This window comes from Ornithorhynchus anatinus, chromosome 20 (assembly GCF_004115215.2).
Source record: "Ornithorhynchus anatinus isolate Pmale09 chromosome 20, mOrnAna1.pri.v4, whole genome shotgun sequence".
Lineage (NCBI taxonomy): Eukaryota > Metazoa > Chordata > Mammalia > Monotremata > Ornithorhynchidae > Ornithorhynchus > Ornithorhynchus anatinus.
In genome coordinates this window covers 28,732,176-28,747,333 of record NC_041747.1, presented here as the reverse complement: position 1 = coordinate 28,747,333, position 15,158 = coordinate 28,732,176, and positions in this window count along the sequence as shown.

The window sequence follows — 15,158 nt, the reverse complement described above, 5'->3', positions numbered from 1 at the left end:
TCCCCAGCTGGGAGGCCACACTCCCCACCGCCTCTGCCGGGGTGAGCCCAATTCCCCCGTTTTGGATTCCCCACAGTTTTTTGTTTCATCCTTGCTGCTGCTTCTCTGCCCTTTCTCGGGAGAATCCAGCTCCCGGTATGTTGGGAGCGGGGCGGAATTCAGATCCAAAGAGATGTCGTAGACAGTTGGGTGTTTACCAAGGCTCTGGCTTGGGCTAGGTGATGCCTGAGGGTGACTCCACCCATGAGGAAATCAAACTCTCGCTCAGTGGAAAGAGCCCGGGCTTGGGAGTCGGAGGTCATGGGTTCGAATCCCGGCTCTGCCACTTGACTGTGGGCAAGTCACTTCACTTCTCTGTGCCTCAGTTACCTCGTCTGTAAAATGGGGATTCAGACTGTGAGCCTCACGTGGGACAACCTGATTACCCCGTATCTACCGCAGTGCTTAGAACTGTGCACATAGTAAGCGCTTAACAAATACCAACATTATCATTATTATTAGAAGCTCTCTGGCTCTAATGAGGAAGGCGGCCTAGGAGAATCTGTTATTCTCTAATATCCTTTACCAATTTATTCAGCTAGTTTCATGTATGCCCCTGTGCTTAGCACAGTGCTTGGGACACAGCACTTCACAGGTGCCACTCCTATTATTAATACCATTACCAGAATTCAGAATTGAGCAGATCTTGGGAGAGGCAGCACGTCTCGGGTAGAAAGCGTGAGACCGGGAGGGCTCCGGCTGTTGAGGGGGTGGGCGAAACCACTAACCTCACCCCCACAGCTCTCAAGATGGATCCCAGATCTCCCACGGGATCCGAGAGTTTTCCTCCCTAGCCTGAAGAGAGCTGCGGGTCTCCAAGTGGGGTGGAAAAGTCGTCCCTACCAATTGCCCCATCCCACTAGCTCGGTCCGTAATAGGGCTTATCCAATTTCATCCAGTCCTTAGAGTGGCTGCCAGGGCAGGGGTGGAGAAGGTGGGGCACTCAGCCAAGACGAGGGGACACCGGACCCCTCCACAACCACCAGGTGAGAGGGTAGGCTCTTTGAGGGTAAGACCATGTCAATGTAATCTCTCCCAAGTGCTTAGTACGGTGTCCCGCACATAGGCCGTGCTCCAGGAATACCAGTGATGGGTTGGAGTCCCTTTCTGAAAGGTCAACACCTCCACAGAGGGTGAGAGTCAGGTCCCAAACCCTCGGGGAAACGAAGACTAGACTCCCTTGACCCTTAGACCAGCCTTCCAGCAAGAGGAACAAAGCCAAGTGTTTAAAGGCACCCACCCCCGAGCCCTCCACCTCCTTCTCCGTGGCCTCCTGGTCCTTAACGAACGATATCCTCTCCCTCTCAGAACCCACCGGATTTCTCCGGGTCTCAGGAAATCAAAGGGAAGAATCCACTAATGAGGTTCCCTCGAGAGCTACGGTCCAGCCCCGCCACTTGAACCCTCCCAGAGGGACCTTAAATTGTGGGCACCGCAAGCCTGTAATGCTGGAAACCGGCCCCTGATGCTAAAGGCTACTGAGGGGGCTATTAAGCTTAACCCGTTGCACTGGAGGTGAAAGGCTGGGCACTTCCCAATACCAATCTGGTTTCTGACTGGGGCAATCTGGTTTCCTAATGGGCCGCCTCACAGCCGTCCCAGGGTAAGAGGGTCGTCCCAACGTTGGGCCTCAGCTCGGTACCGAGGCCAGGCCACTCGGGTTGGACTCATTCAATTCATTCAATAGTATTTATTGAGTGCTTACTATGTGCAGAGCACTGTACTAAGCGCTTGGGACTCTCCGGAGCGGGGCGAGGTCAGGGGCAGATTCAAGGCCTCGGAACATCCAAGCCACCAAAGCCTTCCCTGTCCCACCCCGGCCCGCTGCCTCTGCCGAAGTCTCCTGTCAGTCTGCCTGGGGTCAGCTCTGGGGGCTGCTGGGCAGCAGGGGCAGGGGAGGCCCCTCAACTCCGGCCAAAATGGATGGTAACTAGGCTCTGGGCCAAAGTAAGCTAAGATTGCTCTCTCCGGAAATACAGTCATGCCTATCTTTTCATTCAATCGTATTTATGGAGCGCTTACTGCGTGCAGAGCCCTGTACTAAGCGCTTGGAATGGACAATTGGGCAACAGATCCCTGCCCAATAATGGGCTCACAGTCTAAACCTATCTATCTTCCCCCGTTAGAGTGTAAACGCCTTGTGGGCAGGGAATGGGTCATTTTTGTTTTGTTTTCCCAGGTGCTTATTGTAGTGCCTTGTCCCCAGGAGGTGCTCAATCAGTTCTACTACTACTAATAATTTGTAGTATTTATTAAGTACCTACTATGTGCCAAGCACAAGATAATCAAGTAAGATGCAGTCCTTGTTCCACACGGGGTACTCAGTCTAGAGGGGAGGGAGAAGAGGTATTGAATCCCCATTTCACGGATGAGGAAACAGGCACAGGAAAGTCAAGTGACTCGTCCAAGGTCACACAGCAGGCAAAATTAGATTTCCCAGGTCCAGGTTCTTTCCAATCGGCATCTCTACACTGCAACTACTGAGTCAGTCATACTTACTGAGCGCTTACTGTGTGCAGAGTAGGGTACTAAACAGGGACTAGAGCAGGGTACAGAGAAGCAGCGTGGCTCAGTGGAAAGAGCACGGGCTTGGGAGTCAGAGGTCATGAGTTCGAATCCCGGCTCTGCCACTTGTCAGCTGTGTGACTGTGGGCAAGTCACCTAACTTCTCTGTGCCTCATTTACCCCATCTGTAAAATGGGGATTAACTGTGAGCCTCACGTGGGACAACCTGCTTACCCTGTATCTATCCCAGTACTTAGAACAGTGCTCGGCACATAGTAAGCGCTTAACAAATACCAACATTATTATTATTATTAAACACTGGGAACAGCACAATCTGGAGGATATACATATAAGCTGAGGATACTTTTGAACACACAGAGTATACTACAGTATAAATATAGACTCTCCATGATGCACAGATATATATAAACTGTTTATACATGGCGCATTATAGCCTCACGAAGCTGCTAGGCTCTAATTATCAGGAGTGACTTGTGAGACCTGGCGTGCCCACAATATAAACGCTCTGGTTGTTGTCGTCATCACTCAGGGGAAGTCAAAGAAGACAGAACAGGAAAGTGACACGAGTGTCTAAGAGTGGGAAAGTCAGAGGTCTCGAACATCAGAGAGCCCGATGGTTCGGAATCATTCATTCATTCGGTAGTATTTATTGAGCGCTTACTATGTGCACAGCACTGTACTAAGCGCTTGGAATGGACAATTCGGCAACAGGTAGAGACCATCCCTGCCCATTGACGGGCTTACAATTTAATCAGGGGAGACGGACAAAAACAAGACAACTTAAACACCATAAATAGAATCAAGGGGATGTATACTTAATTAACAAAATAAATAGGGTAATAAAAATATATACAAGTGAGCACAGTGCTGAGGGGAAGGGAGAGGGGGAGGAGCAGAAGGAAAGGGGGAGCAACTGGAAGCCCGAGCTGACAAAGAGAAAGAGGGGCCACCTATCCCAGAAGACAGTTTAAAGTTCCCGCCAACATTCCCACGAGGATTTGGATTCTCTGGGGGAGGAAGCAGGAATTTGCCACCATCCCCTTCTTTGGGAGGAATCTTGCTCACAGGCGGGGGAAGGAGCAAGCGTAGGCGAGGTAGGTTGTTACATCGTTTGGCTTTTTCCTCAAAAATCTACTGGCCTACTCTTCAGGTCATTTTGGATTCCCAGTTCTATTGCTTACTTCTCCGCAGGTGCTCGGGTTCTCGTTGCGTGGGGTTGGGGAGAGTAACTTGGAGGTTCCCCGTATCTCCCCACTGCGAAGAGGAGCCATTAATCCTCAGCTAGGTGTGGATGCAGGGTTTGGGCTAAACTGGCTTCCCTCGCTTCCTCTAGACACCATCTGGGGGAAGGAGGAAAGGTAGGAAGGATAAGAGTGGGCCTGAGGGGGAAAAATCCTGAAAAACACACACTGGCCGTTTCTGGGGTCGGTTTCTTATCTGTCGTTCACACCCTTCTTTGAGGCCAGCAGAGAAACGCTGGGAGAAGGAACTCCTCTGTAGGTGCAGGTTAAGGATTAGGAAGGAGGACCCTGTTTAAGGATGATGGGTGATAAAAACTCTTCAACTAATCCCTGTGGTTTTTCTCTCCCTTTTCATTAACCATCTTCCCCCAGCTATCTTCTCTCTCCTCTCCTTTTCTTTTTCCTCTCTCCCTTCCCCTGTATTTTTTGTCTTCTCTCTTATGCTCTTCCTTCCTCTCCCTCTCATCTCCTCTCTCAACATATTTTCAGGTAAACCCTGACCTAACCTCACTCCTGTCCCACGACAACCCAGCCAGCACGTTTTGCTCCTCTAACACCAATTATCCATCCCTTGCTCGTGTTCCGCTTCTTGCCCGGAACTCTCCCTCCCCCTTCATATCCAGCAGACCACCACTCTCCCCATGGCCAAACCCTCCTAAAATCACATTTCCTCCAAGAGGCCTTCCCTGACTAAGCCCTCATTTCTCCACCATATTCGCCGCCACCCACTTCTGGGTCTCCTGTGCCCTCAGGTCTCTGTCACTTAAGCAGGTTGATAATCATCCCACCTCTATTCATTCAATAGTATTTATTGAGCGCTTACTATGTGCAGAGCACTGTACTAAGCGCTTGGTATGTACAGTGCGGTAACAGATAGAGACAATCCCTGCCCAATGACGGGCTCACAGTCTAATCGGGGGAAATCTCACCTCCAGCGTGACAGCATTTATGTTCATTTATGTACATTAATTTACAGAAGCATCGTGGCATAATGGATAGAGCACGGGCCTGGAGGTCAGAAGGACCTGGGTTCTAATCCCGGCTCTGCCACGTGCCTGCTGTGTGATCTCGGGCAAGTCACTTGACTTCTCTGGGCCTCGGTAACCTCAACTGTAAAATGGGCATTAAGAGCGTGAGCCCCACATGCGACAGGAATTGTGTCCAACCTGATTAACTTGTATCTACCCCAGAGGCTAGAACAGTGCTTGGCACTTAGTAAGCCCTTAACAAATACCATAATTATTATTATTACACATCTTTATACTCTACTTCCCTTATCTGTAATTTATTTTAACGTCTGCCTCCCCCACTGGGTTGTAAGCCCCTCCAGGTTAGGGAATCACGTCGGATATCTCTACTGCGTGCTCCCAAATATTTAATGCAGTGCCCCGCACACAGTAAGTTATTATGGTATATATTAAGCGCTTACTATGTGCCAAGCCCTGTACTAAGCGCTGGAGTAGGTTCAACACAATTAGGTGGGACACAATCCTCGTCCCACTGGGGGCTCGCCGGCTAGGTAGCATTTTAATCCCCATTTGACAGGCGAGGAAACTGAGGCAGAGAGAAGTTAAGTGACTTGCCCAAGGTCACGTAGCAGACAAGTGAGCTGGGAGTAGAAGCCGGGTCCTCTGACTCCCAGGCCCACGGTCTAGCCACTAGGCCATGCTCCTCCTGTGTAAAAAAAGCCTCATCGGGCAGAGCAGTGAGTGGGATTAATAATGACGGTATTTGTTTAGCGCTTAGCCAGAGGAGGAAGTTTAAAATAAGACTAAGTGGAGAAGTGGGATTATTCAACCTGGAGAAGAGAAGGTTGAGAGGCAATTTAATCACTGTCTTTAAATAGACAAAATGTGATTAAAAGATTATGACCAGCTGCTTTCTGTCTCCACAGAACAAGAAAGAAGAGGAAACAGCAAGAATTTAGGTTAGGAAAAGCAGCACTATTTTGCTTCACTTTGGGCTGGGCTAGGGGAGGGAAGCTGTGGATCATCTTCATCGATTCCCAAATCAGTATTTTTCGAACACCTACTGCGTAGAGAGCATCAGACTAGGTGCTTGGGAGAGAACAATAGATTCAGTAGGCATAGTCGCTGCCTTCAAGTTGTTAAGAATATAGAGGGAAAAAAACGAGATACACGTACAACACCGTTTTCATCAAATGCCAAAATAGGCGATTCCAGATAGTAGGAAAAAAAAGGTTGTTTGTGATTTTCTATTTTATGACCCTCTTTCCTCTACATTTCAGATTATACACTGTCCGGATGGAGGATAGGTGTCAGTCTATCTGGACAACCCTCGGTAATAACTGTGACATTTGTTAAGTGTTTCTTATTTGCCAAGGTCTGGAAGTGCTTTATTTAAGAGGTGAGAGAAGGTATTGTGTCCCCCATTTTACAGCTAAGGAAAGGAAACTGAGGCACAGAGATACTAAGTGACTGGCCCCAGCTCATTCAGCGGGCAAGTGGCAGAGCCAGGATTAGAACCAAGGTCATCGTTATCTCAGGTCTGTGCTCTTCCTGTTATGCCACGCGGCTTTTCCCGACTCGAACCTGGGAGCTTCTGCCCGAGCCGAAAAGAGCTACGATTTCCCAGGGATTCCCCAAATCTGGCCTCTCGGACCTCTTAAGTCTTCGAAGCCTCCCAAGCCGCCCAGCCGGCCCGGGTTTTTGCGTGACAACCTCCTGCTTGGTGTCACTTCTGCCGGCCGACTCCCTTGTGCTTTTTTAAAATGGTACCTGTTAAGTGCTTAATATGTGCCCGGCACCGTACTGAGCACCGAGCAAAGAAATCAGGTTGGATACGGTCCGGGTGAGTCCGGGGGTCTCAGAGTCTAAATCCCCATTTTCCGGAGAAGGTAACTGAGCCACAGAGAAGTGAAGTGACTTGCCTAAGGTCACAGAGCAGACAAGTGGCGGAGCTGGGATTAGAACCCAGAGCCTTCTGACTCCCAGGCCTGTTGCCTATCCACTAGGCCACGCTGTTTCTGTTTGTGGTCAGGGAACGGGTTTACTAACTGAGCTGTCTGGTATTCATTCAGTAGAATTTATTGAGCGCTTACTATGTGCAGAGCACTGTACTAAGCGCTTGGAATGGACAATTCGGCAACAGATAGAGACAGTCCCTGCCCATTGACGGGCGAAGCAGCGTGGTTCAGCGGAAAGAGCGTGGGTTTTGGAGTCAGAGGTCATGAGTTCGAATCCCAGCTCTGCCACTCGTCAGCTGTGTGACTGTGGGCGAGTCACTTCACTTCTCCGTGCCTCAGTTCCCTCATCTGTAAAATGGGGATGAAGACTGTGAGCCCCACGTGGGACGACCTGATTCCCCTGTGTCTACCCCAGCGCTTAGAACAGTGCTCTGCACAGAGGAAGCGCTTAACAAATACCAACATTATTATTATTATTATTACAGTCTAATCGGGGGAGACAGACGGACAGAAACAAGACAACTTAATAGCAATGAATAAAATCAAGGGGATGGACACCTCATTAACAAAATAAATAGGATAATAAAAATATATGCAAATGAGCACAGTGCTGAGGGGAGGGGAAGGGAGGGGGGGAGGAGCAGAGGGAAAGGGGGGAAAGGGGGCTTAGCCGAGGGGAGGTGAAGGGGGGGCAGAGAGGGAGCAGAGGGAAAAGGGGAAGCTCAGTCTGGGAAGGCCTCTTGGAGGAGGTGAGCTCTCAGTAGGGCTTTTTTAGGACAGTGCTCTGTACGCAGTAAGTGCTCAGTATTCATTCATTCATCCAATAGTACTTATTGAGCGCTTACTATGTGCAGAGCACTGTACTAAGCGCTTGGAACGGACAAATCGGTAACAGATGGAGACGGTCCCTGCCCTTTGACGGGCTTACGGTCTAATCGGGGGAGACAGACAAGAACGATAGCGATAAATAGAATCGAGGGGATGAACATCTCGTTAAAACAATAGCAAATAAGTAGAATCAATAAAGAGAATCAGTAAATACCACTGATGGATTGTGGGCAGGCCCACTGGAGAGGGACCCGAGAGGGACTCTGGCCTTCGCGCCACCTCCGGCGTCTAAAAAACGACTCGGCCACCTCGAGGCTGGACCGTAGTTCACCCTGAAAAGGTCTGGTTTTGATTGGTGAATGGTTTTCAGGTTTCCTTACCGTCTTCTCAAAAAGGGCTTAAATAATAATCATGTTGGTATTTGTTAAGCACTTACTATGTGCAGAGCGCTGTTCTAAGCGCTGGGGAAGATACAGGGTCATCAGGTTGTCCCACGCGAGGCTCACGGTTGCAATCCCCATTTTACAGATGAGGGAACTGAGGCCCAGAGAAGTAAAGTGACTTGCCCACAGTCACCCAGCTGACAGGTGGCAGAGCCGGCATTCGAACCCATGACCTCTGGCTCCCAAGCCCGGGCTCTATCCACTGAGTCACGCTGCTTCTCTAAATGATGATGATGACATTTGTTAAGCGCTTATTATGTGCCAAGCACTGTCCTAAGCACTGGGGTAGATACAAGGTAATCAGGTTGTCCCCAAGCCCGGGCTCTCACCACTAAGCCACGCTGCTTCTCTTAGACTATCTTTACAACCCCTCTCCCCACTTTATTATTTCGTTCATTCATTCGTATTTATTGAGCACTTTCTGTGGGCAAAACACTGTACTAAGCGCTTGAGAGGGTACAGTATAACAACAGACGCATTTCTGCCCACAATGAGCTCACAGTCCAGAGGGGAGACAGACATAAATATAAATAAATCGATACATAAATAAATATACAGGTATGCTGTACCTCCAGAGTTTTATTAATAACTGTGGTATTTAATAATTATAATTAGGGTGCTTGTTAATGATAATGTTGGTATTTGTAAAGTGCTGACTATGTGCAGAACACTGTTCTAAGCGCCGGGGGAGATACAGAGAAGCAGCGTGGCTCAGTGGAAAGAGCACGGGCTTTGGAGTCAGAGGGCATGGGTTCGACTCCCGACTCGGCCACTGGTCAGCTGTGTGACTTTGGGCAAGTCACTTAACTTCTCGGTGCCTCCGTTACCTCATCTGTAAAATGGGGATTAAGACTGTGAGCCCCACCGGGACAACCTGATTCCCCCGTGTCTACCCCAGCGCTTAGAACAGTGCTCGGCACAGAGTAAGCGCTTAACGGATACCAACATTATTATTATTATTATTACAGGGTCATCAGATTGTCCCACATGACACACAGTCACAGTCACACAGCTGACGAGTGGCAGAACTGGGATTCGAACCCATGACCTCTGACTCCCAAGCCTGGGCTCTTTGCACTGAGCCACGCTGCTGCGCTTACTATGTGCCAAGCACTCTTCTAAGCGCTGGGGTAGATATAAATTCATCAGATTGGACACAGACCCCGTCCCGCATGGGACTCACAGTCTTCATCCCCATTTTCCAGATGAGGCAACTGAGTCCCAGAGAAGCGAAGGGACTTGGAGACTTCCAAGAGAAGCAGCGTGGCTCAGTGGAAAGAGCCCGGAGTCAGGAGGTCATGAGTTCTAATCCCGGCCCCCCCCCACCTGTCAGCTGCGTGACTTTGGGCGAGTCACTTGACTCCTCCGTGACCTCAGCTGTAAAATGGGGATGAAGACTGTGAGCCTCAACCTGATGACTCTGTATCCACCCCAGCGCTTAGAACAGTGCTCGGCATATAGTAAGCGCTTAACAAATACCAACATTATTATCATTATTACTTGCCCACGGTCGCAAGCAGACAAGTGGCGGAGCTGGAATTAGAACCCACGTCTTTTTGGCTGGGTCCCTTCGATTCCCCAAGCCCACGCTTTTTCCACTAAGCCACGCTGCTTCTCATTAAAACCACACCTCCTCCAAGAGGCCTTCCCTGATTCAGCTCTCCTTTCCCTTACCCTCTTTCCTCTGTGGGTCAATCTTGCACTTTTCATTCCCCCCACCCTCAGCCCCACGGCACTTTTTTACGTAAATCACCCGTCATTTATTTTGAATGTCTGTCTCCCCAGGACAGGCACTTTGCACTTGGTTAAAGATGCTGTTAGCTTCCTCTTTGCGGCTCGTAGAGACTTGAGAAAACAAAAGCAAGGGTTTTTTTGGGGTGTTTTGTGATTTTTTTTTTTTTTTTTTTACCTTTTAACATCGCTAACTTTTTCTTCATCCCTTGCCATCCCCCTGTGGGCCCCTCTCCCCTCTTCTCAGCTAATTTAAACTGGGCACGTACCAGGTCAAGGGATTCGATAAGGGAGAATCAAATCAAACGCCGAACAAACCTGCTAATCTGCAGGGTCTCCGGGTGGAAAGAGCACAGGCCGGGGAGGCGGCAGGCCTAGGTTCAAATAACAATAATAATGTTGGTATTTGTTAAGCGCTTACTATGTGCCGAGCACTGTTCTAAGCGCCGGGGTAGATACAGGGGAATCGGGCCGTCCCACGTGAGGCTCCCAGTTAATCCCCATTTTCCAGCTGAGGTAACTGAGGCACAGAGAAGTGAAGCCACTTGCCCACGGTCACCCGGCGGACGAGTGGCAGAGCCGGGAGTCGAACCCATGACCTCTGACTCCGAAGTCCAGGCTCTTTCCACTGAGCCACGCTGCTTCCCAAATCCTAGTTTGCCACTGGCCTGCTGGGTGACCTTGGGCAAGCCGCTGGACCTCTAGGCCTCAGTGCCTCAACTGTGACGCGTTTATATACAGTCATCCTTCGTTTCCCAGTAAAGTGGAACTGAGGGGGATTTCACCCATGGAGGTATGTGTGACCAAAAAGTTCACCTACTGTCTCGGATTATTATTATTTTATTGGTGTTCCCATCAGCCCCCTTGAGACTATAAGACTTTTTCTTTTTTAAAAAAGTGGTATTTGTTAAGCTCTTCCTATGTGCCAGGAACTGTAGCAATAATAATAATGTTGGTATTTGTTAAGCGCTTACTATGTGCAGAGCGCTGTTCTACGCGCTGGGGTCGATTTACGGGGTAATCAGGTTGTCTCACGTGAGGCTCACAGTTTTAATCCCCATTTTACAGATGAGGCAACTGAGGCACCGAGTCAAGTGACTTGGCCAAAGTCACACAGCTGACAGGTGGGGTTAGAACCCATGACCTCTGACTCCTAAGCCCGGGCTCCTTCCACTGCGCCACGCTGCTTCCCTTTGAAGTCTCAGAGTCCCTTCGCTTCTCTGGGACTCAGTTGGCTCATCTGGAAAATGGGGATGAAGACTGTGAGTCCCATGTGGGACATGGACTGTGTCCAACCTGATTAGCGCTTAGTACAGTTGACTCAGTGGAAAGACCCGGGGCTTGGGAGTCAGACTGTAAGCCCGTCAAAGGGCAGGGACTGTCTCTATCTGTGACCGATTTGTACAGTCCAAGCGCTTAGTCCAGTGCTCTGCACATAGTAAGCGCTCCATAAATGCTATTGAATGAATGAATAGAGAAGCAGCGTGGCTCAGTGGAAAGAGCACGGGCTTTGGAGTCAGAGGTGATGGGTTCGAATCCCTGCTCAGCCACTTGTCAGCTGGGTGACTTTGGGCAAGTCACTTCACTTCTCGGTGCCTCAGTTTCCTCATCTGTAAAATGGGGATTAAGACTGTGAGCCCCACGTGGGACAACCTGATTCCCTTGTGTCTATCCCAGCGCTTAGAACAGTGCTCGGCACATAGTAAGCGCTTAACAAATACCAACATTATTAGAATCAAGGGTTCGAATCCCAGCTCTGCCACTTGTCAGCTGTGGGACTGTGAGCAAGTCACTTCGCTTCTCTGGGCCTCAGTTCCCTCATCAGTAAAATGGGGATGAAGACTGTGAGCCTCACGTGGGACAACCCGATGACCCTGTATCTCCCCCAGCGCTTAGAACAGCGCTCTGCATAGAGTAAGTGCTGAACAAATACCAACATTATTATTATAATTATTATTAAATAGACACCTTCCCTGCCCACGGCGAGCTTACAGTCTAGAGGAGCGGGGAGACATGAATACAAATAAATAAATGACAGTTGTGGGGCTGGGAAAGGGGAAGAACACAAGGATCAAGTTAGGGCAACGCAGAAGGGAGTGGTAAAAGAGGAAAGGAGGGGCTTGGTCTGGAAAGGCCTCTTGGAAGAGATGTGCTTTGAAGGGTGGGAGAGTCACTATCAGTCGGATTTGAGGAGGGAGGACGTTTTTGTAGAAAAACTCCAGATAAACTTGTAATCAAAGTCTGACCCCCTTGCATTTCCCAGTGGGTTCTACCACAAAGGTTGTTCTTAGGTGCTAAACTTTCAAGGGGGAGGTGAGGCTATCTGGGAGGGGGCTGAGGTCTTCACAAGTCAGAAAGATTGGATTTGGGCTCTTTGCTGTTCATTCATTCAGTGGAGCGCTTACTGTGTGTACTAAGCACTTGGAAAGTACAATTCGGCGACAGATGGAGACAATCCCTCCCCACCAACGGGCTTCTGACGCTTTCAGATCCAGCCCCAAAGAAGTGGGGTGTGGGTGTGCGCTCGTGCCTATATGTGTATATGGGGTGTAAACATGCTCTCTGCCCCAGGGCAACGAGTTGGCGCTTGTAGAGCATGTTAAGTTTTCAGCCCACTTGGTGTCACCTAATCTTACTTTTCCCGGGCTGGGTACTCGGCTGGAAACTGCAAAACTCTTTCCCGGGAGAGTGCTCACAGACTCATCCGAAGTGCCAAACCACGAAAGCAGGGCTGCTCAATTGACCTCTGGCCGTGAACCAGCCATCTCAATCCCGGGGACAAGACTGTGGACTGACCCAAGTCGTAGGCGGTGAACTGGATCAGTCCTGACATCTGGATCAATCGGTGGTCGTGAATGAGCACTAACTGGGCAACTAAGGGAAGGTATAAAAGAGTAGACATCCCTCCGCTCCAGTTGTTTACGGTTTTAGCTGGAAATAATTTACTGACAGGAAGGAGAAGCGGATACTGATAGAAGCAGCCCGGCCTAATGGAAAGCGTGAGGGCCTGGAAGTCAGGTGACCCTTGGCCTCTGGGCGACTTTGGGCAAGTCACTTAACTTTTCTATGCGTCGGTTTCCTCCTCCGTACAATGGGGATGGGATCCTACGCCCTCCCACCGAAACCGCGAGCCCCACGGGGGACGGGGACCGTGTCCAAGACGGTTATCTTTTATCGGCAATCCCGGCACTTAGTACCGTGCTTGGCCCCAAGTAAAGCCTCGAAAAGCACCCTTAAAAGAAGTGGCTAGGAATAGGAGTTAGTGCTTAAAGAGCAGGGTGCAAAAGTTGATACGGCTGTGAGCCCGTCACTGGGCAGGGATTGTCTCTATCTGTTGCCGAATTGTACATTCCAGGTGCTTAGTACAGTGCTCCGCACATTGTAAGTGCTCAATAAATACGATTAAATGAATGAACGAATTTGAATTCTGCTTTCCCTCCGGATCAGGGAGCCAATATATCTGCTAAAAGATCCCTAGGGTGGAAGGAATATTTGTCAGTCAACATAATGGGCTGTTTTCCCCAGTGCCTAGGTCACTCTGTAGTAGGAAAGGGGTTTAGGGAGGCGGATTCACTCTTTCAGCCCATTAGGCGACCGTTTAGTGAAACAATAAAGCGCGTACAGTAGGAGGTGAGGGAAATCAGCGGCAACATATTGCAGGGAATGCCATAAAGGAGCCACTTTTACCGAAGGGAAATCAATCAATCAATCAGTGAATAGGGGGAGGAAAAGATGGTCTCTCTGCTCTCCTGAGGATCCCTTAATTTATTAAGATGGACTACCTTCAGGAGTAGAGGAAGTGTTGCCTGGTGGCTAGAGCAGGGGCCGGGAAATTAGAAGGACCCGAGTTCTAATTCTGCCCCGGCCACTTGTCCGCTGTGTGACCGGGGGCCAGTCCCTTCACTTCTTCTGTGCCTGTCACCTCATCCGTAAAATGGGAATTAAGAGAGATCACAAACTTCTCGCGAGAGAAACAGTGGGGCCTGGTGGGAAGAGCGCGGGCCTGGGACTCAGAGGACCTGGGTTCCAATCTCGACTCCGCCGCTCATCCATTCAATCGTATTTGAGCGCTTACTGTGTGCGGAGCACTGGACTAAGCGCTTGGGGAGAGTACAACAACAAACACAACTTAGCTGAGTGACCTTGGGCAAGTCACTTCTTAATTTTTCTGTGCTTCCCTTCCCTCATTTGCAAAATGGAGGTTCAATTCCCGTCCCCCCTTCTCCCTAGACTGCGAGCCCTCTGTGGGGCCTGATGACCTTGTATCTACTCCATTGCTTAGCCCAGCGCTTGGCACACAGTAAGCCCTTAGCAAAAGCCACAATTATGATTAAAACTGATAAAAACGATCGTGCCCAGCCGCTCCTGCGGAGCTCGACAGTTGAGAAACGCAACGTCACCACCACCCGTATCTACTGAGAGTCCACCCTGGCCAAGGCGAACAGCCCGAGATTTTGTTTTTCTTCACTTTAGTAGTTTCACTTTCTCATTTCTGCTCGATGACATTCAAAGAGCAAATGGAAACGGGCTTTACAGAGGGACGGATTGTTAACCCTCCTACCCGGGGCAGCTTCCTGAAATGGGACCCCCTGTTTTCTCCCCCTGCCCCCAACCCAGGATGAAGTGTTTCGGTGGGGTTCACTTTATTTTTAATGGTATTTGTTGAGCACTTACTATCTGCACTGTCCTAAGCGCCCTTGTAGGTCCATCTGCATTGGGTCGGACACGGTCCCAGTCCCCCAGGAGGCTCACCATCAAAATAGGAGGGAGAACAGATATTTAACCCCCGTAGCAACCGCTATGATTGAATGAATTAACGGGGAAGGCAGACAACAAAACAAAACACGTTCGATCGCGGCTCAGTGGAAAGAGCCCGGGCTTGGGAGTCGGAGGTCGTGGGTTCTAATCCCGGCTAATCTGTGACCTTGGGCAAGTCACTTCACTTCTCTGGGCCTCGGTTACCTCGTCTGTAAAAATGGGGATGAAAAAAACGTGAGCCCCACGTGGGACAATCTGATGACGCTGTATCTCCCCCAGTGCTTAGAACAGTGCTCGGCACATAGTAAGCCCTTAACAAACACCCTCATTATTATTATTTTCTGAGCGCTTACTGTGTGCAGAGCACTGGACTAAGCGCTGGGAATGGACAATTGGGCAGCAGGTAGAGATGACCCCGGCCCAACAACGGGCTCTCAGTCTAAACAGGGGGAGGCAGACAGCAAAACAAAACAAGCGGTCTGGCGTCAATAGCAGCGGGATTAAAAAATCGTGGATATATACACATCATTGAGAGCTCACCTCCTCCAGGAGGCCTTCCCAGACTGAGCCCCCCTTTCCCTCTGCTCCTCCTCCCGCCCTCTGTTCTGCCCCCTTCCCCTCCCCACAGCACTGTGCATATTTGTATAGATTATTTATTACTCTATT